The sequence below is a fragment of the Pseudorca crassidens genome, chromosome 2 (genome assembly GCF_039906515.1).
Source record: "Pseudorca crassidens isolate mPseCra1 chromosome 2, mPseCra1.hap1, whole genome shotgun sequence".
Lineage (NCBI taxonomy): Eukaryota > Metazoa > Chordata > Mammalia > Artiodactyla > Delphinidae > Pseudorca > Pseudorca crassidens.
This window is the reverse complement of record NC_090297.1, coordinates 159,574,320-159,585,274: the sequence shown is the minus strand read 5'-3', so window position 1 is coordinate 159,585,274 and position 10,955 is coordinate 159,574,320.

The window sequence follows — 10,955 nt, the reverse complement described above, 5'->3', positions numbered from 1 at the left end:
TAAATACCCTGGGACTCTATACTTGTCCTCTTAAAATTTTTGATATGATTCTAAGTCTGTAAATCTTAAGTTTCCCCTTGATCCCTTTCTCAGCCTTACAATTTATCTGTTGAAAAATTTGAGTCCCTTGACTTGTAAAATTTCCTACAGTCTCGATGTTGCTGACAACATACTCTTAGTACAGTTGAATATATTCTGGATTTCCTACCTTTTCACAGCTGGATCAAACTGAGTGTTTTTTTTTTAATTAATTAATTAATTTTTATTTTTTGCTGCGTTGGGTCTTCATTGTTGCGCACAGACTTCCTCTAGTTGCAGCAAGCAGGGGCTACTCTTCGTTGCAGTGCACGGGCTTCTCATTGTGGTGGCTTCTCTTGTTGCGGAGTGCGGGCTCTAGGTCTGCGGGCTTCAGTAATTGTGGCTCGTGGGCTCTAGAGCGCAGGCTCAGTAGCTATGGCACACGGGCTTAGTTGCTCCATGGCATGTGGGATCTTCCTGGACCAGGGATTGAAACTGTGTCCCCTGCACTGGCAGACAGATTCTTATCCACTGCACCACCAGGGAAGCCCCAGAGTGAGTGTTGTTGAGACTTGGGTTCAATCTCTTTGGCAAGACCATAGGTGGTGATGTGATCTTGAAAATCAGGAGGCACAAATGTCTGGTTGACTCCCTTTTGTTATGATAAGTTAAGCACTGATGCTTAATGCCTAAATCCATTAATTTGTTGGGAGTTGCAAAAATGGTAATATTCTATCACCTCTTTTTCATTTATTAGTTGTAATACTTTCATAAAGAGTTGTCTCCCTTCATTTATCATTTCATTACCCAGTGGTACAAATCATGTAGGAAAGGCAGAAAAAATGCTTGATTCTTTTCCATTAGGTATAGTTTTTCAAGATAAAAGATTGGTTCTCTAATATTCTCCAAATATGATGACTACATTTAAAAAGTATATATATATATAATATATAATTTTAAAAAGGGATTTAAGCAATTTCAATCCCTTGGTATACTGAAGCATAAATTGCTCCATCTTTGATGAGTGAATGCCTCTTCCAATTGGCTCCTGCATCCTTTTTATAAGACCTAGGTGTCTTCCATAGCTTCATTGTGATCTGATCTGATGAGATGATACTTCAAGGGTCAATGTGTATATTTCCTGCTCCAAACCAGGAATCAGCCATTCACTCATTTGCTTTATCCTTTATTATTCATACAACAATCTCAGAGCAACAAAATTAATACTACTATGGTCAATATGATTACTAAAGAGTTTTTTAAATAAAAACCTTTTTGAATAGATACAGGTATATGTATAACTGAATCACTTTGCTGTACACCTGAAACTAACACAATATTGTTAATCAACTATACTCCAATATAAATTAAAAAGTTAAAAAAAATCTTTTTTTGGTATGCTCCCTTACCCTGTTCTTGCACCATTAAAAAAAAACAAGCTGTACTATATCTACATTGTCAGAGCATATGACCGCTACAAATTATACTCACCCTCTTTTAACTCTCATTTGGACTTAATTCTACAAGTAACTATGCATTTAGTGGTTACCACTAGTCTATGTCAATGTCTCTCCAGCAAAAGCTCAGGTTCACTTTCCTGTAAAAAGAAGAGGAAATAATGTGACCAACTGTGTCCATGTTGAGATGGATTACAAATAGTAGATAACATTTCATAATGCCTACCTAATAAAATTCAGCCTGCAAACTCTGTGAACTCTCTTGCACATGTGTGTTGGAGAACTTCTCATTTATGATCCACCATCCGATCTTTGTAGTTGGTGGCGGTGGTGATGACGACAATAGGAGGGAAAGAGAAAGCTGGACTTTCTCCCTCTTGTTTCCTAAACCAGGGTTTCTCAACCTTGGCACTGTTGACATTTGGGGCCAGATAATTCTTTGTTGTGAGGGCTGTCCTGTGCCTTGTAAGATGTTTAGCAGCATCCCTCTACCCACTAGATGCCGGTAAGACTTTCCCTGCCCCCTTCCCCACCAATTGTGACAACTCAAAATGTTTCTAGACATGCCAACTGTTCTCTGGAGGATAATTACCTCTGACTGAGAACCACTGCCCTTGAAATTGCTGTTCCACCCTCATGATTTGGCACATTGTAATTTTAAGCAGTTAACCCCTGAGTGAAAGGGACTTGTTGTAAGGTACAAGTCCTGACTAATGCTGTCTTGTCTTTAAGTAATATTAAAATTCCTTGAAGGAAAAATTTGTGGCTGAGAGCTAACATTTGCATAGCATAACGTAACATTCATACAATTCATACAATTCACAAAACACTTTTCACTTAATACTGTTTAGTGAACTCCGTAGGGATTATTAAATTTTCCTATGTTGTAGATGAGGAGGCGAGCCCCCAAATGGCTCAGTATCTTGTGCGAGGTCAGAACAGAAGCAGCAGAATAAATGACACATTCTTGATGAAGCTCTCATCTTCATAGAAAGATAGATCCTTTCTATTTTTGCTGCACAAGGGGAAGTAAACACACACGCAAGCATGTTCACAAATACACTTCTTTTTGTTGCTAACTCTGTGGAATGTTTCTTAAAATTTCCATTTAATATAATTTTCTTCAGGAATAAACCAGGAATCCTCCATTACAGAAGGCTCAAGATGTTATTGCATATATTACCACCAGGTGTCGCCATAGTACATTTACACGTGTTTCTTCCACAGGTGAATTCCCAATTTACTACATTCACCAAGGGTTGATATTTCAGCTAATTTTATATGTGTATTATGCAACTCGAAACAGCCCAGAGAGTATAATGAGGATTAAAACGATGAAGAAGGTGACGTTTTATGAGAAGACCAGTGAAAGAGGAACTACCGTTAAGAGGGGATTTTTTTTCTATTTTGCATTTGCACTTCCTTTACTTTACATGTAAAGGAAGGTAGATGCTTGACCTTCATTGCTATAATTCTTTTTAGAAAAAAGTTGCTATGGACTGAATGTTTGTGTCTCTCCCAAGTTCATTTGTTGAAGCCCTAATCCCCAGTGATGGTATTTGGAGGTGGGGCCTTTAGCAGGTGATTAGGATTAGATGAGGTCATGAGAGTGGAGCCCTCGGGATGGCGTTAATGTCCTTATAAAAAGAGGAAGAGACTTGAGATTCATCCTCTCCCTCTCTGTCTCTCTGCCATGTGAGGATACAAGAAGGCAGCCATCTGTAAGAGAGCACTGGCAAGGAATCCAATTGGCTGGCACCTTGATCTTGAAGTTCCCAGCCTGTGAGAAATACATTTCTATTGTTTAAGCCACCCAGTCTATGGTATTTTGTTATATCAGACTAAGACAAGTGTCCATAATATTTTTCCCATTGTGATTTTCAAATAATGTGGGTACATTGGTTTTTTTTTCCCAAAAGCCCCTTTACCAAATATTTGAGTTTAATTCAGTACAAAGATTGCTGAGATGGAAGGTGAGGGAAGTGTGCTATGGATGCTAAAGGAATGTAAGGCAGTTTCCACTTTCAAGAACTCACAGTCTATCTGTAGAGATAAAAATGCCCTTGTGAAAACAAAGTACACAAGGCAACTTAGGATCCAGGACCAAAACGGCCTTTCCGTTGCTAAGGGCTGTGTCACAGGCAGGCTTCTGTGGGGAGCAGAATGTTTACTTAGGAGTGCCCTTGGGATCAGCGTGGATGGAAGGGAGGGGTCAGAGCTGGACTGGGCCGAGGGAGAAGTCAAGCTGGGGTCTAGGCCCAGGGACAGCCTCGGCTCCCCCCATGGGCATTCTGGAACTAGAAAGGCCCTTCGGAGATGTCTTGGATTGAGCCAAGCTTGCTAGACCTTTATACTCCTGCAGGTATCGGCAGTGGATACGGCTACACCAGAAGATGGGAGAATATTTGAAAATGCACATGGAAATGTTAATACTAAATCAAACCGGCATGCCTTGATTAGTACTGACATGCTGGTAAAACAGATGAGTGATCACAGGACCACTGATCAGTCACAGTTTCTGGATGTCTCAAACGTAAATGGCATGGAAGTAGGCTATTTGACCTTCCAAAGGTCAAGATGAAACCAAAGTCAATTAGCAGTTTGGGGCTAGATACTGAAACCAGAGCCCACTTGCATGTAGCTTTTGACCTAGAGATCCCACTTCAGGAGTCTATTCTAACTGCAGTGGACAGTGTTGACTGTTTAGCGTCCATCCCCGTGGGGACAGCACCCCTCCCCTTTGCAGGGTTTTCACCTTAGACTAAGAGGCTCCCTGTGGCAGAGTCCCACAGCCTAGGGCAGCTGGGACAATGAATCGCCCTTGAAGGGAGATGGGGTGGGGACATCACCGAGTCCCCCAAAGGCTATCAGAAGTTGTCACGGGAGGGAGGGAGCTATGTGGGCAGGATATAGGGAAAGCTCCTGAGGGCAGTGGGATCGGGTGGGAGGGAAAAAGAAGGGGCCTTCCTAGGGGAAGGGAGCCGGATGTAGGAAGTCCCAGAGCAGGCAGGACAGGCTGTGTGAGAGGAGACCCCTGAAGAAGAGCCATCTTGTCTTGTCCCTTTGAGTGGAGAGTGGAGGGGTGGGTTGAGTTGGGAAGGAGAGAGGAGGGGACAGGTTGTCTCTGAGGTTGACATATCCTCAGTGACTCTGACCATTGCTACCTCCAGATGGAATCTGACTTTGTAACTGGCCAGTCACAAGAAAGAAGACCTCTAGCTTCTGACTTGCTTCCTCAGGTCCCATTTCTTTTCTTTTTCTTTTTCTTGCTGTACACAGACCTCTCACTGTTGTGGCCTCTCCCGTTGCGAAGCACAGGCTCCAGACGTGCAGGCTCAGTGGCCATGGCTCATGGGCCCAGCCGCTCCGCGGCATGTGGGATCTTCCCGGACCGGGGCACGAACCCGCGTCCCCTGCATCGGCAGGCGTACTCTCAACCACTGCGCCACCAGGGAAGCCCCTCAGGTCCCATTTCTTGCTGCTGAAACACCGTGGGTAAATGTATAATGTTTTGCTTTGTCTTCCCCACTTGACACGACTGTTACTGAATCAGTAATGTCTTAGAGAGATCGCGCTGATCTTAAAGTAGCCACGGTTTCTACCGAGTTTTCTCAGATTATGTGAAGCCACACATACTTCTGGGGTTCAAACAATGTATATACTGGTGAATGTGAAAATGAACTGCAAGCATTTATTGCTGCCTTGAAAAAAAAAATTTGTTTATTTTAAATTTTGTTATAAAGATAATATATACTAACATTTAAAAATTATGACAAGACACCAAACTATAAAGAATAAAATGAAAATCACCAGAAATATTCCACTTTCATGTAGATAGGGGTGTGTGTGTGTGTGTGTGTGTCCATACAAGTTAGAATCATAAAGTATTTATTGTTTTAGTTTCATATCTTGCTTTTCACTTCATGTTAAGCATTTCCATGTCACTGAATATTTTTAAAAACCACAATTTTTAAAGATTACGTACTATTCCATCAGTGGATAAACAATAATTTGTTTAACTGTCCCCCTTACCAGGTACTTAGGTTTTCTTTCCTTTTCCTTTTTCTCTTTTCTTTTTCTGTCATTATACCAGTATATGAACATTCTTTGTATACATTTCTGATAATTTCCTTAGTATATTAATAAGAATCTCTCAGTTGCAAGTGACAGAAGCCCAACTCAAACTAGCTTGAGGCAAAAATGGAATGTATTTGCTTCCATAAATGGACAGAAGAAGAGCTGCCTCAGGGTTGACTGATTGGTCCCAAGGTCTCAAAGGAAGTCTTCTTTCTGTCCTCTCCATTTCTCTCTGGGTTTGGTCTCCTTTTCTCCGAGTCTATATAATCTTCCTATATGAGTCAGGGATGTGCCCTGAGGTACCTCCAGCTTTAAGGGATCCTAAACTATAAACACCAAAGGGAAGAACATACTTGATCTCCACCCCAGTATGTAGAAATTCTCAGAAAGGGCTCTGAGTGCTCTGGCCTGGGGTGTGAGTGGACACCAACTTTGGACCAGCTGCATCCAGGGTGGGTACTATAATTGGCAGCCTTCACCAGAACCACCTGGTTGAAAAGGAGGAGGAAAAATTCCCCAAGGGAAGTCCCCACAAGGATGGATGCTGAACAAAGCCAACATTTGTCCACTACAGTTGGAATAAACTCCGAGAAGCTGGATTTCTAGGTCAAAAGATGCATGCAAATTGGGCTTTGGTTTCAGTTTCTGGCCCAAATCTGTAACTGGATTTGGTGTTTTCTTGACCTTTAGAAGCTCAAATAGCTTACTTTCATGTCATTTATGTTTATGGCATCCACAGACTGGTGACTGATCAATGGTCCTGTAATCACTCATCTGTCTTGTCAGCATAGAAAGGTCAGTAACACTCAAGGAATGTCATTTTGATTTAGTATTAAAATCACTTCACTTTCAAATACAGGCAACCTTCTTGATGTAACTTGGAGTGAAAAGATTTATCTATATTTGCAGAAGATTATCGATGGTCACTAATTCTTTAACCCTTCCCCCATTGAGAAGAAAACCTTATGGCCCCTTCCCTTGAGTTTGGGCAGGCGCTGTGCCTGTTGTGACCAATAAAGTGATGCCATGTCAGTTTTGGGGTCCATGTCTTAAGAAACTGGCAACTTTCACTTCCTATCTCTTTGGACACTCTGGGAGCCCTGGGCCACCATACAAGACATCTCATTACTCTGAGACCACTGTGCTGAAGAGTCCACAGGAAGGCTCTTTGGTAGACATTCCCAGCTGAACCCAATCTTCCAGCCACCACTGCCACCTGGTCACACATGTGAATGGAACTGCCTTGGACCCTCCAGATCAGCCCATCCACCAGCTGAATGAGTGACCTCAGTACCGCGTGGAGCTGGGCCCTGCCTGAATCCTTGAGCCACAAAATCATGAAATATAATAAAGTGGCTGTTTCAAGCCATTACATTTTAAGCCAGTAAAGTCTTGGAGTGGTTTGTTAGTAATAAAGAACTGGACAATATTGTTGCATGAGGTTAGTGTGGACTACTATTTCACTGTGGGACCAAAGCACAGGTTACTTATTCATTCTCCTGACAATGGGCCTTGAGTTGTTCACACGGTTTGCTATTAGGAACATTTCTGTATGTGTCTCTTGGTATAAAAATGTAAGAGTGTTCTTGAGTCTATTTATAAAGATGCAGCTGTTGGGTTGCAGGATACATAGATAGCTAGTGGCTGTCTATGGCTGCTTCCCACTAGCTATCTATTTTATATTTGGTAGTGTATATATGTCCATGCCACTCTCTCACTTAGTCCCAGCTTACCCTTCCCCCTCACCATGTCCTCAAGGCCATTCTCTACGTCTGTATCTTTATTCCTGTCCTCCCCCTAGGTTCTTCAGAACCACTTTTTTTCTTTAGATTTCATATGTATGTGTTAGCATATGGTATTTGTTTTTCTCTTTCTGACTTACTTCACTCTGGATGACAGTCTCTAGGTCCATCCACCTCACTACAAATAACTCAATTTCATTTCTTTTTATGGCTGAGTAATATTCCATTGCATATATGTGCCACATCTTCTTTATCCATTCATCTGTCGATGGACACATAGGTTGCTTCCATGTCCTGGCTATTGTAAATGTAACGAACGTTGTGGTACATGACTCTTTTTGAATTATGGTTTTCTCAGGGTATATGCTCAGTAGTGGGATTGCTGGGTCATATGGTAGTTCTATTTGTAGTTTTTTAAGGAACCTCCATACTGTTCTCCATAGTGGCTGTATCAACTTACACTCCCACCAACAGTGAAAGACAGTTCCCTTTTCTCCACACCCTCTCCAGCATTTATTGTTTGTAGATTTTTTGATGATGGCTATTCTGACTGGTGTGAGGTGATACCTCATTGTAGTTTTGATTTGCATTTCTCTAATGATTAGTGATGTTGAGCATTCGTTCATGTGTTAGTTGGCAATCTGTATATCTTCTTTGGAGAAATGTCTGTTTAGGTCTTCTGCCCATTTTTGGATTGGGTTGTTTGTTTTTTTGATATTGAGCTGCATGAGCTGCTTGTACACTTTGGAGATTAATCCTCTGTCAGTTGCTTCATTTGCAAATATTTTCTCCTCTTCTGAGGGTTGTCTTTTGGTCTTGTTTATGGTTTCCTTTGCTGTGCAAAAGCTTTGAAGTTTCATTAGGTCCCATTTGTTTATTTTTGTTTTTACTCTAGGAAGTGGGTCAAAAAAGATCTTGCTGTGGTTTATGTCATAGAGTGTTTTGCCTGTGTTTTCCTCTAAAAGTTTTACAGTGTCTGGCCTTACATTTAGATCTTTAAACCATTATGAGTTTATTTTTGTGTATGGTGTTAGGGAGTCTTCTAATTTCATTCTTTTACATGTAACTGTCCAGTTTTCCCAGCACCACATATTGAAGAGGCTGTCTTTTCTCCATTGTATATTCTTACCTCTTTTATTAAAAATAAGGTGACCATATGTGCATGGGTTTATCTCTGGGCTTTCTATCCTGTTCCATTGATCTATATTTCTGTTTTAGTGACAGTACCATACTGTCTGGATTACTGTAGCTTTGTAGTATAGTCTGAAGTCAGGGAGCCTGATTCCTCCAGCCCCATTTTTCTTTCTCAAGATTGCTTTGACTATTTGGGGTCTTTTTTGTTTCCATACAAATTGTGAAATTTTTTGTTCCAGTTCTGTGAAAAAGACCATTGGTAGTTTGACAGAGACTGCATTGAATCTGTGGATTGCTTTGGGTGGTATAGTCATTTTCACACTGTTGATTCTTCCAATCAAAGAACATGGTATATCTCTCCATCTGTTTGTATCATATTTAATTTCTTTCATCAGTGTCTTATAGTTTTCTGCATACAGGTCTTTTGTCTACTTAGGTAGGTTTATTCCTAAATATTTAATTCTTTTTGTTGCAGTGGTAAAGGGGAGTGTTTCCTTAATTTCTCTTTCGGATTTTTCATCATTTGTGTATAGGAATGCAAGAGATTTCTGTGCATTAATTTTGTATCTTGCTACTTTACCAAATTCATTGATCAGCTCTAGTTGTTTTCTGGTAGCATATTTAGGATTCTCTATGTATAGTATCATGTCATCTGCAAAAAGTGACAGCTTTACTTCTTTTCTGATTTGGATTCCTTTTATTTCTTTTTCTTCTCTGACTGCTGTGGCTAAAACTTCCAAAACTATGTTGAATAATAGTGGTGAGAGTGGCCAACCTTGTCTTGTTCCACATCTTAGTGGAAATGGTTTCAGTTTCTCACCATTGAGAATGATGTTGGCTGTGGGTTTGTCATATATGGCCTTTATTATGTTGAGGTAAGTTCCCTCTATGCCTACTTTCTGCAGGGTTTTTATCATAAATCGGTGTTGAATTTTTGTTTGTTTGTTTGTTTTGTTTTGTTTGTTTTTGTTTTTGCGGTACGCAGGCCTCTCACTGCTGCGGCCTCTCCCGTCGCAGAGCACGGGCTCCCGATGCGCAGGCCCAGCGGCCATGGCTCACGGGCCCAGCAGCTCCGCGGCACGTGGGATCCTCCAGGACCAGGGCACAAACCCGTGTCCCCTGCATTGGCAGGCGGACTCCCAACCACTGCGCCCCCAGGGAAGCCCTGGTGTTGAATTTTGTTGAAAGCTTTCTCTGCATTTATTGAGAAGATCATATGGTTTTTCCCCTTCAATTTGTTAGTATGGTGTATCACATTGATTGATTTGTGTATATTGAAGAATTCTTGCATTCCTAGGATAAACCCCACTTGATCATGGTGTATGATCCTTTTAATGTGCTGTTGGATTCTGTTTGCTAGTATTTTGTTGAGGATTTTTGCATCTATGTTCATCAGTGATATTGGCCTGTAATATTCTTTGTTTGCGACATCTTTGTCTGGTTTTGGCATCAGGGTGATGGTGGCCTCATAGAATGAGTTTGGGAGTGTTCCTCCCTCTGCTATATTTTTGAAGAATTTGAGAAGGATAGGAGTTATCTCTTCTCTAAATGTTTGATAGGATTCACCTGTGAAGCCGTTTGGTCCTGGGCTATTGTTTGTTGGAAGATTATTAATCACAGTCTCAGTTTCAGTAGTGCTTGTGATTGGTCTGTTTATATTTTCTGTTTCTTCCTGGTTCAGTGTCAGAAGGTTGTGCTTTTCTAAGAATGTGTCTGTTTCTTCCAGGTTGTCCATTTTATTGGCATAGAGTTGCTTGTAGTAATCTCTCATGATCCTTTGTATTTCTGCAGTGTCAGTTGTTATTTCTCCTTTTTCATTTCTAATTTTGTTGATTAGAGTCTTCTCCCTTTTTTCCTTGTTAAGTCTGGCTAATGGTTTATCAATTTTGTTTATCATCTCAGAGAACCAGATTTTAGTTTTATTGATCTTTTCTATTGTTCCCTGCATTTCTTTTTCAATTATTTCTGACCTGATCTTTATGATTTCTTTCCTTCTGCTATCTTTGGGTTTTTTTGTTCTTCTTTCTCTAATTGCTTTAGGTGTAAGGTTGGGTTGTTTATTTGAGATGTTTCTTGTTTCTTGAGGTAGGATTGTATTGCTCTAAACTTCCCTCTTAGAACTTCTTTTGCTGCATTGCATAGGTTTTGGGTCATTGTGTTTTCATTGTCATTTGTTTCTAGGTATTTTTTTTATTCCTTCTTTGATTTCTTCAGTGATCCCTTGGTTATTATGTAGTGTATTGCTTAGCCTCCATGTTTGTATTTTTTACAGATATTTTTTCCTGTAATTGATATCTAGTATCATAGCATTGTAGTCAGAAAAGTTACTTGATGCAATTTCAATTTTCTTAAATTTACCAAGGCTTGATTTGTGACCCAGATATGATCTATCCTGGAGAATGTTCCATGGACATTTGAGAAGAACGTGTATTCTGTTGTTTTTGGATGGAATGTCTTATAAATATCAATTAAGTTCATCTTGTTTAATGTGTCATTGAAAGCTTGTGTTTCCTTATTTATTTTCATT